This window comes from Porites lutea, chromosome 1, assembly GCF_958299795.1.
Source record: "Porites lutea chromosome 1, jaPorLute2.1, whole genome shotgun sequence".
NCBI lineage: Eukaryota > Metazoa > Cnidaria > Anthozoa > Scleractinia > Poritidae > Porites > Porites lutea.
In genome coordinates this window covers 51,546,241-51,565,729 of record NC_133201.1, presented here as the reverse complement: position 1 = coordinate 51,565,729, position 19,489 = coordinate 51,546,241, and the positions used below count along the sequence as shown (strand labels likewise).

Sequence of the window (19,489 nt, the reverse complement as noted above, 5' to 3'; positions counted from 1 at the left end):
TAGAATTCCTTTCAGTAATCTTGATGTTTGAAGCTATGAACTTCAAGTTTAATTTATGGCAACTTGTTAAGAACCTGAATTGAGCTATGTTATAATTAAAAATAATTAGAAAGGTTTTAAATTATCGCATTTGCTACAACCCAAGCAAGCTCCTTTACACCTTAGAATTTACATTTGCTACTTGAGAAAACATGCTCAATTTTATGGGTTTGATGACAGTAATTATTGCTAACCAAATCAAAGTCAGAATTTGATTACATTTGCTACCTGAGCGAAAAATTGTACAATACTAACAGTTTGATCAGATTTTCTGCCCAAGCAACTTTGTTCAAAACTTGGCTTTTAACCACATTTGCCGCTACAAGCAAAATTTTGTGTTTGATCAAATTTGCATACCCTAGAAAATTTGTTCAAAGTTTAAGTTTGGTAACATTTGCTTCGTGAGCAAACATGTTTAATACAAAGAGTTTGGTTACAATTGCTATGTAAAGCAATCTGGTTCATGAAAATTTGATCACCCATCATAACCCAAGCAAACATTGTTCCAATTACATGCTTCGCTGGCATTTGCAAAGCTGCGTAAACGTTTTAAAAATAACGGGTTTACATGCTTTTACATCTAAAACAAAAGCTGTGCAAAACAACAGATTTGCGCTATTATTTGCGTAATGTGTAAATATAGTTCAAAGAAACATATTTGCCTACACATTCGAACCATCATGTGAAAATGACTCTTAAATCCATGGCTGCCCAGTATCTTTGGCCAAGATGTAAATGTTGTGCGAATGTGGCATTTACCGTCATTGCTACGGATAGCAAATCTAGTGCAATATCAGCCTTTGCTCTTGCGCAAATTTGAGCAAATTGTGCAAATGTGGTATTTGCTACACATTTGCCGTAATTTGGCCACCCTAGTAAAATCCATTTTTTCGTTCAGTGCAAGCGAGCCTGATCTCAGTTTTTAGTACGGGACGAGCCTTCGGTTGATAAATGTGATTGGAAAGTCAATAAATCCTTTTAAGTTTTGTTAATCCTACCCTGCCAGCAGAGGTTACTTTCTGGCATGGCTTTTAACTTTTAAGAAGTCGTTCGCGTGGCTTGCAGTCGCGTAGTTGGTTTGTTTACGCCCCGAGAGAAGCCAGTTAATTGTTCCGATTACGACTCCGCTCGGCGATTCTGTAAGACTTCAAACAGTATCCGTGTGTATCCTTTACTATCTTAAGAGCCAGTTCAACAGAGTCAATACTGAAAAAATTTATAAAAACGTGTCTTGAGGAGCTCCTATGCTGTATTTCAAGTTATCTCACTTACTGTGTTTTCGGCCATGTCTGATGGGATAAATACAGCTACGAAATCGCCTTCTCCTTCTGGCACCAATACCTGCCAGTGCTGCGCGAGTTCAGTTCTAGACGACGTCGGTTGTCAAGACCAAATTGGTTTTAGCAGAGAAGTTGAATGTTTTCTCCGTACCGAAGCCTCCTGTATAGTTAAAAATTTGCTTTTTGAAACAAAAGACGCTAGTTGGTCATCACTGGAGGTGATGCGCTTTTGACCCATACTCTATGATCAGACCAATAAGCTTGCGCGACATTTGATAACGAGGAAGTTGGTATTCCTTCCTGAATAGCTGAATGTACTGATTGCTTGTTGACACATTGGCGAGCAACGTTCCATTTTCTTTTCGGGGGGTGGTGGAAGGTATTTCAGGGAAGTCGTAGTTGGGATGTGCCGTCTAGACTGCAAAACAGTCGGTTTTTACTCAAAATCAGTAAAGCAATTGGTAAAGCGTGGCGTCAGAGTCGTACGCGCGCGAAGCGCGCGAGCCTCAACGCCCAAAGGGCGTGTAAGGCGAGAGGAAAAAAACCGACTGTCCGTTTTCCTTACAATGGGTTCGTTCAGACCAGGGGGGTTCAAAAAAGTCTACGAGCTGTCAAAAATCTGTTCACCACTCCACCCTCTTTGTGAATTTGATACACTCGGTGATTGATTTCGAGGGAGAATAGCGCGTATGGCTGAGATCAGACTTGGGATTTTTATTGTTAACCGCGAGGTTTATAATCTCGTCGCGCGCGAAGCGCGCGTGTATCACACAAACATCGCAAGGCGGCGCAAGGCCAGCGTGATTTCCTATCCATTTTTGTTGGTATCCCGCCTTGACGTCACAGGCCGATAGTGTCATCGACAACAAAGCTCTGGGTTTTATTCATGAAGACGGGATTTTTCATCTGTGAATTATAACAATGTTTACTGTCGGTGAGTCACCACCTAATATCTCAGGCAAATAAAAGAGAACAGCAAACTCAACAACAGTGGATTCAACAAGTGGCTGGAAATCCTCGCTGGGGAAAGATTTACTGAAACAAAACTCCGCAACAGCGAGAACGTCGACTTTTAATTCAGCGCGAGTAACGGCACAGCGAAGGCAAACACTGTCAACTAGAGACAGAGGTTATACAGCGACCACGAATATGTAAAGAGTTAGCAACAAAATACTACAGTTACACTGCACGAAGAGAGGGAACACCGACTGCCGCTCTAGGCATATGCTTTCTGCCAGGACCTCGGATTCGCAGGGAAATATTACCAAAGAACAGACATGTGAGACAACTATTCATTTACCTCAAGGTTTTTATTAAGCATACTATAATTTATTTTATTATATAGACACGAGTGTTTTACTGGAAAACATACCACTCGTAAAATTCATAAAAACTACATCCGGGACCCGGGTGGTTTATTTTCCATAATCTCACACGTGAGGTTATCGATAACGTAATTTCGGTACTTTTCCTTCGCAAATTGTAGGCGCCTTGCGTCTTTTGAATTTTACTTACCCATTTTTCAAAGTTTTGCTTATATTTTGTCATATATTGTAGAGCCCTATTCAGCTTAGCCTGTTCCAGGCTTTTAGATAGATGGGAAGACGCGAAAGTGTAGGGTGCGATAATGGGGGCGGGGCTGGTAAAAAAGGAAAAGTTTTCTCCCGTTTTTTTTTTTTTTCTTGTTCGCGCTTTCTCGATTCCGCGGGCCCGACTATCTCGGAGCATGGAACAGGCTATATTCAGCTCAGTGTTATTTCTCAAGATTATTGTAACCAATGTCTTGTATTGCTGTACTGTAAATGTGAGCCGTCACAATTACTTTTTGGCGAATAAAAATCTATTATTTTATCGATATCTTTTTGTCTATATAATAAAAAGAACATTAATTACACGGCGGCTTGAAGATATGAATTTTATTTTGTCGATGCAAAAACAATATTTTACTCACTCGCTGCGCTCGTTCGTAACGAGCGCATTGTTATGCCACTCGAAAATATAAGTCATATCTTCGCGCCACCGTGTAATATCCTCTATATATTTCTAACCCGAGATCAGGCCCAATTTTAGCGTCTCTAACGGCTACCGCTAAAATTGGGCCTGATACAAACTCTCTCACGTTTGTGCAAGTGTAGCTAAATGTCGTGGGTCGTGGGTCTTGGGTGTGGGTGTGGGTAAATGTCGTGGGTAAAAAACCGTCTTCCAAAAAGAAATAAAAATTAAAAACTTAAATAGCAAAAAGTTGTAAAATTCATGAAACGAAAATCTCCGCGTACATACCAGTCCTATTCTCCTTCCCCGCGGTCAGCAAAGCAAATAACCGAATCCAGGTGAGAAATAAAAGAAACTCTGTGCACTACGCAGGGGCACCCAACGTCAATTTTCGGAAAACATCTGTTCGGAAGACGATTTGAGATCTAGAATTTTCCGAACATTTTTTGTAAAATTTCTTGCTTGCCTGCCTCTCCTAGGATTTTCGAACATCTAAAAAATGGTACAATTGCCCATTTTTACCCTAAAAAGGTCACCTAGACTTTTCAGGAGCCTTTTTTCTGGCTGAAATTTTCGAAAAAAGTAAGTTTTGATCCCTATAATTTTCGGATCACTAGACTTTCAGCTAGGAAATCCGAACAGATGAAAAATGTTTAGGGGATAAAAATACGCATATATCTACCGTTTCAATACTAAAATACGTTTAACAATGCTATGTTTAAGTGGTTTTGAACTATATTCTCGTTGGGTGCCCCTGACTATGTAAACCTGAAGCAGGCTGTACAAAAACTGGAGACTGAACTGCTTTTTCTCAAAGATGTCAACATTCGTGACTGAAGCGTCCTTTCAATTTAAGGAGTGATATTTCGAATCTTTACAGCAAAGAGTTTGTACACAAAACAAAACAAAAAGTAATCGAGAAAACTGTATTTCCGTTCGGCAATAAAATTTACATAAAGTCTCGCCTTAACTTGAAAGGTTGGGAATGAAGGTGGTTCCTTCGTAAGGTAAGAGACCTAAAACTTCTATCCAAAAATGTGAAATACCTAAAAATTGTCCTTTTCCCTTCCCTTTCTCATGGTGATCGCATTCCATCCTGTTAAAAAATCTCCATTGATCATTGGAATTGTAGATCGAATAAAGATAAATTGTGAGCAGCTATTTCCATTTCGCGAATCAGAGCTGTCCCATACTTTCTGCAAATTGCAGGTATAATTTACGTCTGTTTCGTTTATTTCGCAGCGTTAGCTCAGGTATGGATAAATCTTCGTCGGCAAAATGTCTTTTATACAGATGTTGTGAAAGGGGAGCCAAGTCCCACAGGAAGAGGACGAAGAAGCCGTGACGAAAAAGGCAATCAAGGAGTTGGAGATATTCGTTTCACAAATATTTTACAACTTTTTTCTATTTACTTCCTTTTTTTCAATTACTTTACTTTTTTACTTTTTTTCTATGCTTTTTTTACCCACGACATTTACCCACACCCACACCCACACCCACACCCACGACCCACACCCACGACCCACACCCACGACCCACGACCTCTACCCACGACCCACGACATTTAGCTACACTCGGTTTGTGCTCGTTACGGCCATATTTTGGCCGTAACGCTCATTGGCTGTTAGAACAATGCCACAAGATCTGATTGGCTGTCGGAAACGCCGGAAGGTGAAAGCGCTTATTCCTCGCGCGGTTGTTTTCGTGAATAATCCGATCCGTCGTTGGCGGAGAGAAGGATCGATTTTGCTGTCTTTTTTATTGTTTTATGGTCTTATGGTAGGAAAAAATGCCTTAATATGTACCATGGAAATTCAGAAAATTCATGTGGTTGTTCATATCTTCTCTGGATTTGCTTTAATTTACGGAACTAATGTGAAAGTATCGCGGAGTTGAATCCCTCTGCAAGCTCTCTGCAAGTTGTTGACCGCTAACAAGCTGCCTTTTGATTTACCAACAAACGAGTACAAATCAAAATACTGTCCATCTTAAAACTGGCTTTCATTTGAAAGTTTAGCCGGGAATGACTTCTCTGAACGGGGTACGCAAGCGGAGGCTCACTGCGAAAGAAACCTCAATCGCCAACTGTGAAGTATTAGACGAAAAATATCGCATCGCTGTTCAAGGAAGTTTTGTAGGCATTACCGGTATTATAAAAGCTGGGGGCTTAAGGTAACAGACTGGTTGTTTGTCTTCGCTTTTTGTAAAAAATAAACCAGGAAAACTGGTGTCCTCGCTCGTTGGCTGTTTGCTTTTGTTTTTAAAGATTTATGTACTGAAAATCGGGGAAAATTACCGAGGAAAATATTAAGGCAACAGAAAAATAGAAATTTCAGTACTTGCTTTCGAGGTACCAGAACGCAACCCTAATTTGTTTTGTGTGCATTATTGGGTGTCCGGTGCAATTAATAAGGGAGGTTTTTTTGAGATTGCATTTTCGTCGTCGACACACATTTGCCTCGCTTTGAGGCGCTTGCCTACGCTTTGCCTCACTTTGACGCGCTAACTCATGTGGTGATTCTTGTGTCCTTGGCGTTCGTCTTTCAAAGGTTTACCGAGGTCTGATATTCTGTCTTCGTAAAGCGTTTATCTTTTAAAAAGTTTGCTAAATCTTCGTAAAGCGTACATCGATCTGTGTTTACTAAATCGTCCAAAGCGTTCATCTTTCAGAAGTTTGCTGTTAGATTTTACTTTCGATTAAGCCTTCATATTTTTCAGCATGGTTCGTCACTGTCTTTGGAAAATGTCTGCGACTCCTGGTGCATGCATCAAACCGGGTTTAGTTCGGCGGCCGTTGTGCCACAAAGTAAAACTACTGAGTTGTGTAGCTCGGCGGCCGTTGTGCCACAAAGTAGATCTACCGACATGTGAAGCTTGGCGGCGCCATTTGATCATTGACTTGTGATATTTTCGGCACGGGACAAATGAACACTTTAACTCTATGTTATTTATTAGGAAAAACTTATAAACCAGCCCACGGAAGCGCCACTCTCGAGCCACTGAAATCAACACGCTCGACCAAATTACTGGAAAAGTTATTTACGTGAGCCGCACACACATTCCATTAAATTTTGAATTCCGATGTCAAAGCTTTTAAAACAGTAAATTCAATGTAATTCATTTTGTCAACAAGTTGATGATTGGATGCTCTTAAAAATAACAGAGAAAATCATCCGAAGAAATGTTCTTGAAGAAAGAAACAGAATCCTGGGTTAAGCACTAATAGGCTTTTGAGCAACTGCACCCTATAACTCGCGCCAGTAAAACAAAATGTTCTATTTACACGCCCGACGCACTCTGGCCAATGTCTCCTCCGATTACAAGCACTTGACACCGAACCATACGATATCTTTTCAAAACCTTCTTATAATGATACACATAGAAGTTTCGCTGTACGCAACCCTTACGTTCAAAATATGCCATAATCATATCTATTGAGCTATTTTGAAAAAATAGCTCATATGTCAGTGGTGTGAGCGTATGTATCTTTGTGGCTTTGTATCTTTGTATGTTCGGATGTTTGTTGCAAGAGCCAATAAGGTTGAAGGTACTATGAGTTGATGCTTAGGAACCAATGAGATCTTGGCATCTACTTAAACATGACATTGTTAAAGGTCGAACAAGGGCACTTTGAGACCGCCATCTTGATTCTTCACAATTTTTTCGTCTTTTATTACGGCTACAGGTGTTTGGAAACATTATATTAAATATCTTCATGATTCAAACGCTGTGTACAGTGACGCAGCTGTTTAAGGGTTCATATTTTAGTGTGGATGCTATTTCAAGACATTGCTGACCGAATTCGGCTATCGCGAACGGTACTGACGCACGTATTTATGAGTTGTGTTTCACCCACTTCAAGGTAGAGTATAAAACAGGGGCACCCAACGTCAATTTTCGGAAAATATCTGTTCGGAAGACGATTTGAGATCTAGAATTTTCGGAACATTTGTTGTAAAATTTCTTGCTTGCCTGCCTCTCCTAGGTTTTTCGAACATCTAAAGACTGGTATAATTGCCCTTTTTTAACGGATTTTTATCCTAAAGAGGTCACCTAGAATTTTCGGGAGCCTTTTTTCTGGCCGAAATTTTCGAAAAGGTAGGTTTTGGTCCCTATAATTTTCGGATCACTAAACTTTCAGCTAGGAAATCCGAACATATACAAAATTTTAAGGGATAAAAAATATGGCTATATCTACCGATTAAATACTAAAATACGTTTACCAATGTTATGTTTAAGTGGTTTTGAACTATATTCTCCTTGGGTGCCCTTGTATAAAAGATCACATATTTTCAAAGCTCCTCCAGTGAAGCAATAATTGATATCTCACGGTAATGGACTTTAATTTGAAATTATGCGGCCTATAAAATGTGGTTTTACAAGTTTGAAAGGCAGCTTATTTTTTTAAAAGCTGTACCGAGTATTGTTAATCCTGTAAACCAGCTTTAAAAATATTATTCTCTCGCTTACAAAGTTCAACAGACCTTTTTCGTTCCGGCAAAACAAAAAAATAATAATAAGTGAACAACATGATATATCCTTCCTGCATACCAAGCATTATTACGGTGGCCCATAGAGGATACGCTACTTACATTTTTATATCGCGCGATAAAAACACAGTTTATCGCGCGATAAATTGAAAATTATCGCGCGATAAATCGAACATATCGCGCGATAAATTTCAAAGGCACGGTTACACAGCTCTGCACGATGCCCGGGATGATCGCTTGAGTTCAGGCAGCGACTGTTGACGAGGTATGTGTCAGGTTAGATTTCTTCTCCATTGAAAGAGGTTCTTGGGAAATTATTAGTGTTTTTCTCTATTAATCTTACGTCCTTGTGACTGAATGAGAAAAACAGTCAATTTACTAATCCCTGCGATTGAACGAGCACTAGTTGTCTGATGCATCGGTTTCCCTGACCCCGAACAAACTTTACTGTCTAATTACAGGTTTGTAAATTTCTGGAGGAAAGATTTGTAAACGGAAATGTTATCTCCAGGCTTCGAGAACAAAAGGTAAGAAATACAGGATATTACATGGCCGTGCGGAGATATGAAATTTCACTCGAAGAGAAAATTAGCATCTCTAAGCGGCCATGTAATATTCTATTTACAACTGCCGGATTTCATACCGTGAGGGCCTAGGTACGAGTCCATGTATTATGGGATTATTAACACAAGACCCCTATGTTCAGAAAGAGCATACCGAGCTTTATAAAATCGTCAAGTTTCGTGTTAATTGGGCCAATGTTGAACAAGATACAGCCATTCAAAATCGTAAAAATTTACTAAGAAAAGACAAGTGTCCGGCGATCCATACATTTTTTAGTAATTTTTTAAGATTTTGAGTGGCTGTATCTTGTTCAGTATTGACCCAATTAATACGAAATTTGAGGATTTTGTAAAGCTTGGTGTGCCCTTTCTGAATATAGGGGTCTTGAGTTGATAATAGTCCCACAATATACGGACTCGTACCCAGGCCCTCACGGTATGAAATCCGGCAATTGTAAATAGAACATTACATGGCCGCTTAGAGATGCTAATTTTCCCTTCGAGTGAAATTTCATATCTCCGCACGGCCATGTAATATCCTCTATTTCTTACCTTTTGTTCTCGAAACCTGGCGATAACATTTCCGTTTACAAATCTTTCCTCCAGAAATTTACAAACCTGTAATTAGACAGTAAAGTTTGTTCGGGGTCAGGGAAACCGATGCATCAGACAACTCGTGCTCGTTCAATCGCAGGGATTAGTAAATTGACTGTTTTTCTTATTCAGTCACAAGGACGTAAGATTAATAGAGAAAAACACTAATTATTTCCCAAGAACCTCTTTCAATGGAGAAGAAATCTAGCCTGACACATACCTCGTCAACAGTCGCTGCCTGAACTCAAGCGATCATCCCGGGCATCGTGCAGAGCTGTGTAACCGTTTCTTTGAAATTTATCGCGCGATATGTTCGATTTATCGCGAGATAATTTTAAATTTATCGCGCGATAATTCCCAATTTATCGCGCGATAATTTGAATTTATCGCGCGATAATTCTCAATTTATCGCGCGATATAAAAATGTAAGTAGCGTTTCCTCTATGGGCCACCGTACATTATAGTTATTGAAACGTATTTTATTTAGTAAAGATGAGTGACTTAAGAAGAAACAGTAGCCTTAGGGAATAAAATTGGAAGAAGCTAGTTGACACAATAATTAGATACTGTTTTATTGAGTGGAGTAACATGATATGAGCAGAAATATATTTCGGCAGTTTGATAATTTTCTTGGAAGTTAATAAATGTTAGGCTATCAACCTTGGCTTGGTATGAAACATAATTTAATTGCAGATGTTGTAATGAAGCCGAGGTGGTTTCTTAAAATCGTTGAGAAGATTTTGTAGTAAACAATTTGCGTTTTGTAAAAGGGCCAAAGACTTGCCAACATCTTCACGTGCAAATTGTGTACATGAGTTATTTTTATAATTCTGTTTACTAGATTACCGTGTGATAACTCGAATTCCCTCACGTACGAGCCACGAAAGGGGGCAAAGTCCAACACTTTCACTTGCCAGTTGTGTGACTGTACATCTCATGCAGATTGGCTTTAAACAATAATAATAGTAACTTGAACGTATGAAGACCTGTTTCGTTTTGTAACCGATGCCTTAAAAAAGGCTCTTGTCTTTTAAGAAGCAATAGCTTTTAAAACATGAAGAAATAAGTTGTCGGAGTTAAGGACTGTTTCACTGAGTAGAATCGCACGTAAAAACCTCGTGAATTGTGATGATGCAACCATCTACCACAATGATAAGAATCCTGGTATTTCTTAACTACTCAAATTCGAGGAGTCACATTTTGGCCTGTTAAGAAACTCCGAGGAAACCTTAGAGTTTTCCTTCTAATCAACGTTTGGTAAGTAGATATTTATTTTACTTTAATAATTTGTTTAACTAGCACCAAATGTAACAGGGAAAGACAGAGGAAAGTGAATATATAGCATGAGGATCGACGCAGCTGAGCGTTTCGCGTTTTCATTTATGTACGGCAATACCCAATTTTGCACAAAAACCCAGTCTACATTTAGGACGAAAAAGGTAGATTCATCACTCTTGGTAAGGTTACACCGAAGTATTAAAGTTACACTGAAGCATTCAAAATAGCTCATGCACGTTTAACGTGCCTATGTTCTATATCGCAAGCACCCTTCCCTCTCAACTGCTACCTGTACGCCTAACAAACATATCGAACGCACTCTCCTAAGCTCCGATTACTCCTAGCTTAAATTCGAGGCGCCTAGTCAAAATAATAAAACTAGTAGAACATCGTGCCGCCGTCTTTTCGAAAACTTTTTACCTTCTACGCCAACAGAAATAACCTTCGAGATCTCCCTTAATCTTGCAAGAAGTTAAATGTGATTGTTCTTAAAATTAGCAGATAAAATTTGCATACTAGAAAAACAAGCAACGGAAGTAATTTTGGTTGGCTGATTCGGCAAATGTCAATCAATCAAAAAAGTGGGCGGAAGACGTTTCGTAGAAGGTTTGCCGGTATCAGGCTCTCTTTTCGTTTCGCCTTGCCCGCCGGAATGTGATTTTCAAAGCGAAACGAAAATAGAGCCTGATTTCAGGTTGTTATATTTCGGAATAGTAAACACACATTCATATAAGTACCGCTGATTTTTTTACTCTAAGTTATGTTTTGACGTTACCGAGTGATTTGCACATGTTGACGGCTCATTTCAAACCCTCTTTTCTTTCTTTTTTTTTCATTTCAGAGCTCCACCATCTCGTAGTTTTATTATTCCCCCTGGAGGGTTATCTAGACGATGTATAACGTATTCTACAGACTACTATCAACGTCTTACCTTAGAAAGCTGGTTTACTAACTTAGAACAAACGCCACTGAATCGTAGCCAACAGTTACCAACGCCGTACAAACGACTTATTGACGAGATCAAGCAAAACTAACTACGAGAGAACGACTGGAGAACTGACAATTTGAGTAACAATAGTATTCTATTCACATACATTCATATTCATGCTCAGTTCTAATAAGGTATGGGAAAAAAGATTGATCAGCGGACTAAGCCAAGCTGGGACAGCTTGGCTTAGGAAGAGTTCAAGATACGACTCACGCGATTTTTGGGCGGGACTGGGTGGGCCGTCCACCTCTTCGCGGCTCCGCTGAAAAACTGAGCAAGAATGGTCTATTTTCGCGCCAAACCAGAATTTATTATCGGTAATTACGTAATCGCACGTGAGACCGCTAGGCTAGCCATGAAAGAACCCATTATTGAATTATTTTAACCTCGCATATCATTATGAGTGTTGTGAATAGTATTCTATTCACATACATTCATATTCATGCTCAGTTCTAATAAGGTATGGGAAAAAAGATTGATCAGCGCCCAACAGCCCTCACTGTTCCTTAAATAGTCTTAGATAATTGCACTCCGACTCTCAAATCCTCTTACAACTTCCCAATCCTCAATCCTCCAACCCCTCTCATAACTTTAATCCCCAAGGACAGTAAGACACAGCTATACGTTTACAATTATAATCAAACTAAACTGGTATGAGTTTCCATAACAACATCTCTTCATTAAAGAAACGATAGTACAAAGGTTATAATCCATTCCAAAAATACCCTAGCCAAACAAAGTATCCTCATTCTGCTGGGCGTTTCCTCTGCTCAGCAGCTGGAAAAGCACACACAAAACGTTTCAGCTGATTCACATCCTGCCATGGAGCCACCACATTCTCAGCAGAAGGCGTAGCAAGTCGTCCCGACGGGCCATCATGTTTCAGAACCTTGGCCAGCTGAAGGTAATATAAGGCGGTATGCCTCTTAGCCCAACCCACGTGTTCCATAATCTCAGACAGATCCGCTCCTGTGAGGGCCAACGTTATCGCACAACCCGAACGAAAGCCATGCAATGTCTCACCATCATCAGCTTTCATCTGCTTGAGATACACTTTAAGACGCGCATCTGCTGCTGAAGAACTAAATGGAGAATCTTGGACACCATTATTAGAAGTTGTCGGACGAAACAAATATCCCTTTGTTAAATCAACGCCTAACTCCCTTGCCACTTCGACATATTGCTCAACGCCCTTCACAGGACAGATGACCGACTGGGGATTTCTGCGAACACCAAAGACATTACTGTCACCATCCCGCAAAGTCTTACCCCAGATATGATTAAATAAGAACCCATCATCATTCGGAAAACGAAGGATCTCCGGAACTTTTACCTGACCAAGATCTCCTGGGCGGTCCCCACTAAAGAACGCCAACTTAAAATAAGCTTGGTCACGTGCGATAATGAAACGGTCAAGTTTCGACTTTGATCTCGCTAGCTCGCCTTCAAGATACTTCGATAACTGAGTCAATTTGTCCACAAAGAATGGCGTGGCTTGTTTTGGAGTAACACGGGCCTGTAACTGCTCCGCTGTGACAAGACGAAGGTAATCTTTAACCAATTTATCAGAGGCTGGGTTACCAAGACCTAGCCGCTTGTCCCACTCTCCGTCCCGACCAATGGAATGGAAAATCGATCTTAACTTTCCTATGTAAGAGTCCACAGTCTTGTACGACAATCTCAAGGGGCAGCCACATGACTGTTTACCATGCTGACCCAAAAATTCACACGTATTGAGATGTACCTGTGTTTTGCCACGCTTGTCTTTAAAGATCAGGAAGCGACACAAGTCCCTAGGCGTCACTGTCGCGAGAGTAACAAAACCCGGCAGAGCACCAAGAAAAGCCTCAAGTTCCCTCTGAAGAGAATCCTTCTGCTTTTTATAACTGGTTGCCTGATCGTAGTGAAGTAACTGCTGCAACCGCACTTCAATTCCATCAAGGTCAACGATAACATCAGAGTGTTCCTTGCCAAGCGTTGTCATAACCTTTCGCTTGTAGCCACAACGTTGACAAAAACGGAAGTCAAAATCATTAGCGTGTCCACAGGTTGGGCATTTAACCGACTGGACAAACAGCTTTGCCATGACTGGAAGCTCCTACAAACCAGAAAAGAAGAACCCTATCATACACCACAAACCAGTAGCACAACAGGTCAAAATGTATGCCAAGACACACCTAAAAACACACTGCAAAAACCCAGAGATCTCCAGGAATGCCCTTGTGAGGCAGCCACCCCTTTTTGGACGGGACCAAGAGAGCGTTGCCATCGCCACGAACAACCAGACATCTACTCTTTACAGCTTTATTCATAAGGAGAGGCCACCAGTACTTCTTAGGAAACACGTCCAACACCACTACTGTGCACGACTGTTTAAAACTCTGCAGAAATTTTAAGACAGGCCCCGTTAAGGCCATGGGAGGAAAAACATACGGTCTGGCCATAAGCGCTCCGAGGGAAGCAAGGTCCTGTGTGAAGAGATTTACACCAGACGATCCGGGAGAGGGAATCGGCGTAAAATGAGGGAGAGAATACCCGTGCGCATCCGTCATACTATTCGAATCCAAGGCCATAAGGTCGCAAGTATGGCCTTCCCTACCACCAAACTCCTTCTGAACAATCTGCCACAAGCCATCCGACAATTTACTATCTGAGTGGGACAGGCGCCTTGATGGAGCATCAGCAGGATTCTGACCAGTCGGAATGTAAGACATGTGCAGAGATAAGCTAAGCTTCGACGTTGTGAAGAAAAGCCGTTTCAATGCCATATTAAGCTCCAAGCTTCTACCACCCTGGTTGTTCCAAGCCTCGACAACGGCCTTATTGTCAACAAAAGCATCAACTCTAGCATTGAACAGTTTGTCTTTAAAAGCCATTAACGCCATGTCGACCGCAATAGCTTCCTTCGCGGCAATCCCCCATTTGCACTGCTCTTCCGTCCAATAATCTGATATTTCCTCACGATGAGGGGCTAACAAAACAGCACCCCAGCCTGATGCGGAAGCATCAGTTGCAACGGACACACGAATATGACGCTCATCCCGCCATGTTACCGGATCATCCCAACCCTCCAAAAACAGCCAATGGGAGATCTCCTCACGCAGATCCCCCCTGATGGGTATTAGCCTGTGGGGAGTACGTTGGCCACCGGCAATAGCTGCATTCATCTGCTTCGTAAACAACTGGGCTGCAGGTACTGCTAGACTAAAAGAGACACATTTCCCAACCAGGCGTTGCAAGGTTTTCACCGTAACCTTAGAGGCATGGAGTATTTCACGGACAAGTTGCAAGAATTTCTCCTTCTTTTCCGGCTTTAAGCAGAACACCTCCCTAGAAGAATCCGCTAAAAAACCAAGGTAGGGAACCACTTTACTTGGGAACAATATTGACTTTTGCAAACCAAGGAAATAGCCCAAGCTGACAAGATGGTAAGCAACAAGAAATATAGCCGACCTAGCCGCCGCAAGATGACGATCATCAACAGTGTTAATAGTAGCGTATTCCCCCTTATCGAGTGCCACCTGCAGTTCGCCATTGTGTCGATCATCGATGTAGAGCAAACAAGGGATTCCTATAGCTCTAAGGAAATTACTAGCCAACAGGCCAGTAGTATGATATACAAACGGGGAGATCTTCCACCCAAAAGGAAGGGTATTATACGTGAAATACCACCCTCCCCATTGGATCCCAAAATACGTGCGGCTGTCTTCAGAAAGAAGAATATGGTCATAGCCAGACTTATCGTCTAGGACCGTTTGGTAGGTATCCTTGCCCACGTAACGCGGTAAATCTATCAGCCTGTCTAAAGAGAAAGGCATATCACGCATCCATAAATTAAGATAGCGCGCATCGTGACATAACCTTGGCTTTGTTGGCTCAACTGTAAGGGGAAGAACAATAAATGGAGGGTCAACCACACCCACTCTCCCCAACAGCGAAATAGCTCCAGATCTCAAGCGCGCAACTAACGTTTCCTCCACAAATGACACAAAAGGCTTGCAAGAGACATTGTTCTTAAACACCTTCATCGGAGGCTCGTCTGAATCGAACAATTCTCCTTTAAAACTTCCTTTAAAATGCTTGAAAAACGGCTTAATCGAGACCTTGTCCCTTATCCACCCAAGAATCTGTGCCTGTTGGGGTGACGAGCTATCTCGCGCAATGTACTGCCAATACTCGAAATGGTTATGCAATTCTCCAGCTCGAAAACAACGTGGATCACGGAACAATAACTCCGAAATATCACCAATTAACTCTCCCCTCTGTATCCTCTGTAATCTAACACGGTCACAGGCTGTCACTTCTCCACTGACCTCGACGGGGTTACCGAAACAATCGACCCAGGACATTGGAAACTCAATTTCTTTGCCTCGTAACTCCTGAAGTCGAAGATCAAAGGAGTCAGATTTTTCCCAACACCACATGTTTCCCTAGGAAAAAGGGGTAGTGAAGACACCTTTAAACACTGAATCGCCGAAAAATCTAAGACCATATTAAAATCATCCCCGTCAAAGTCAGCAGAGAAATAACAGCTAAGACCAGCGAGGCTGGAGGGCCCTTGTCTCAAGGATACCCCTTTTTCAAAGTCGTTATAACTATGCTGACAAAATAGACAGAGTAAAATATGCACTAGATTGATTCAATACACACAAAAGTTTGTTTATTATCGCAAAGAATTAAGCAATATTACAACACACAGCCTTGTCCAGGCGGCCTTCAACCTATAACACCGGTGCGAACTAACGAGATCTAAACACAAGCTACTTGTCTGATTTGGGATCCGTTTTCCTCTGCTTGGACTTCAAATCAGGACAATCAGCTTTGATATGACCTCGCCTATGACAAAAATAACATCGCAAAGAAAATAGACGAGACGGACGTGCCACACCAGAACCCCTGTTGTCGTTCGCTTGAGGCTTCTTGCGATTTGACTTCTTTTCTACTTTAGAAACGATATCCAGGACCCTCTCGTGGTCCTTGTCTCCTAATAGGCGCATAACAAGGTCCTTGAAGTGGTCCTTCGACAACTCCACCTTTTCCCTCGCCGACTGATGAACGAGCCGATAGTAGTTCTTCCTGTCATGATTACGGTCAGCGGCCTTGTTATGCAGAGTCTCCAGCATCTCAAGCACCTCATACTTGTTAAACTCTGTCAACGGGCGGGAAGCATAAGCCAAGATCTGTTCCACGAGCTTCTCAGGCGACGCGTTGGTTACTGCCTCCACTGACTGCTTTAACTGTGTCACCTCCTCACGCAATCTCTCCAAAGGAACAAAGAGACTCTTAATCACCGCCCACCTCAATGTGCGAAGCACTCAGTGTTATGCATAAAAAACCTCATTACAGGCCTCGTGAAAAAACAAAACATCACGTAACTTCTCGCGTTACCATGTATAAACATCCTTCGGCAGGCACAGCCAAAGGAGAAAATACAAGTAAGACGACCTAGCAACGTTCAACAATTAACGATGACCCTATATCATAACTCATAACAAACATCCAAAGGCCACATCAGCCGAAGGAAAAGACAAAACACAAATGACACCTCGCTGTCACCATTCGTAACCATCCCACGACCGCAAAAAGGCTGAAGGAAATACAAATAAGCGAATTCACGGCGTCTCTCTAGCCAAAAGCTAGATGTCACCGCCGAACAAAACGGCCACGTCGCTTGTACAATAAGCGAGTCCACAGCGTTCCTCTAGCTAAAAGCTAAACGCCCAACGCTGGTCCGTCAACCAACCACCGCCGAACAAATCGGCCACCTCGCCTGTACGGTTTGTAACCATCCAACGACCACAAAGGCCGAGGAAAATACAAACAAGCGAGTCCACGGCGTTCCTCTAGCCAAGAGCCAGGCGCCGACCGCTAATCCGTCAACTAGCCACGGCCGAACAAATCGGCCACCTCGCTCGTACGGTTTTGTAACCATCCAACGACCACAAAGGCCGAAAGAAATACAAAATAAGCGAATCCACGGCGTTCCTCCAGCCACAAGCCAGACGCCGAACGCTAGTTCGTTAACTAGCCACGCGGAATAACCCGACAATCTTCCGAAAAGATTTCGATAACAGGCCGCGATCGGGCCAAAAGCTCTCCGTTATTCTCTCCACCATGCTGTGTGAAGAACCTGAAAGATACGACAGACAAGAGAATATGCCACGAAAGAATTCATAACAACTAAAAGAGAACTACCTCCAGTTCCTGAGGCTGAGCGACATTAACATTCTGGTTGCCATCCGGTGGATTCACAACCGGCGGATTCACCACTAGCGGGTTCACGACCGGTGGATTCACGACTGGCTCTACAGGATCGACAAGTAACTGAACGTTCGGCTCCGGAGGTTGACCCTCAGCCATCAGGAAATCGTTAAGAAAATCGCGTGGGTCGTATCTTCCAAAAGAAAAGAGACCAGCTCTTCGCGGCTCCGCTGAAAAACTGAGCAAGAATGGTCTATTTTCGCGCCAAACCAGAATTTATTATCGGTAATTACGTAATCGCACGTGAGACCGCTAGGCTAGCCATGAAAGAACCCATTATTGAATTATTTTAACCTCGCATATCATTATGAGTGTTGTGAATAGACGACTGTTTAACTGTGACAATAGACGGATCGAAACGCACCAATTACTGATTACGAGTCTTCATAGCCAATAACATCACGGCTTAACTGACAAACGACCAATAACATCGCGACGTAATTGACCAATCAGAATATATATAACCAGAGTATAATACCATCAACTGACGTGATACAACTCACTTTGACTCTGAAGATGACTACCGCACAGGTTGTCGAAAAGTCAGTCACTGTCAACAACAACAGTCCTATTCAGGACTACGTTCACCCGGCTAAAGGTGTTTTGAATACGAACGAACACTGGTAAATGTGAGCGGCAAAAACTGTATTTTAAAATATGAAGGAACCATAGGGTTTTAATCAATGTAAGGGTCAATTATTGTGCACTCTGAGACTAAAAGAAAGTTCGAAGACATGTGATCAGAAGTAAACAAGGGCACATAGTGCGTTTCGTTCAATCTTTTTATCATCCAAGGACTGTGAATAGTGTTTCGATATTGTTTAGCTGGCAAAAAAACTTTCGAGAGTTATAAACCGGCATAATGTTCTGCCAAGAAGAGAAGTTAGTCACGGTCAGACAAAAGGCAAACTGGAGCGAATTTTTAACTCAAATTGCTGATCACGGTAAAAAATCTGTTTTCGAGCGTTTGATCTATTTGCATTGTTTAAAGTGCGTGCCGATGAAAGCAACATACGTCACAAAATGCAAAGGATTTTTTATTTTATGTTAGAGAAAAATACCAATATATATGAATATCTTTTATCTTGTGGAAAAAATAATGCGTTCAACATGAAAACGGTTTTCATGTAGACTGTAGACCGCAAATTAGGATCGTCTCATTGTGTAATCAATGAGGTCCATGGATCGGGATTAATGGGCAGTTGGGTGTCTGTTTTAGTAAACTTCTCGTTTTCATGCAATACAATAAGCAGAAGCAGCCTATAAAATTCGCCTTTTGGCGAGTCTAGTTCAAGCAAGTTATTGGTCGCTGATTTTCACTAGAAAAAGATCCAGGTTTCGGCATAAGCTGGATTTTACCCTCGGAAAACCACAAGGGGTAGACCCCCGTTTGCTTTGTGATAGATACGAACACGATACGTCCACCAGAGAATAGCAAGTCTCGGGCCCAGGTGCTCTCCAATTTCTCTTCTTGAGGAGAACTTTCACGGACTCAGATGAATCTAACTAACACACCTCATCCGAACGAGATCAAACGCGAGTCGCAATCGCCTCTTTTAACTATGTAGCCATCTCGCATACACGTTGCCAGTCTCGCTGGATTCCCATTACTACTATTATTATTATTATTATTATTAATATTGTTAAGTCATCCCGAAAACGAATCCAAAATATCCAAGCGTAAAGGAAAGGTAGTAAAGCGTAACCCGAAATAATTTGTTCATCTCATGTGAGGTAGTAATTTAATTATAATAATACTACTAATGGGAGTCGAGCGGGACAGGGATATACCTGCTTTTTTCGCAATCTCGCTGCAAATGTGACTTATTTGATGTTCCATTCAATATCCCCTTCTATATGGACTACTAAGAATCTGGTTGATTCTGCCTTTTTTTCCTGAATCGTCTAATTTTAAACTTGCTGCTTAAGTTTTATTATTGTTAGCGTCATCATGATCATCATTTATGTGCTTTGAATATCACTAAGTCTTTTTATGTGAAGCGA

General features: G+C 41.6%; 1 protein-coding gene across 1 annotated transcript in view; it reads right to left on the bottom strand.

The window, feature by feature from the left end:
• Window positions 1-1,486, bottom strand: part of LOC140921308 (uncharacterized) — a 34,365-nt gene extending 32,879 nt beyond the window's left edge. Inside the window, exon 1 of the mRNA XM_073371305.1 lies at window positions 1,312-1,486. The gene's annotated coding sequence lies outside the window, so the exon portion shown is untranslated. The remainder of the gene's footprint in view (window positions 1-1,311) is intronic.
• Between the last annotated feature and the right edge of the window lie 18,003 nt (window positions 1,487-19,489).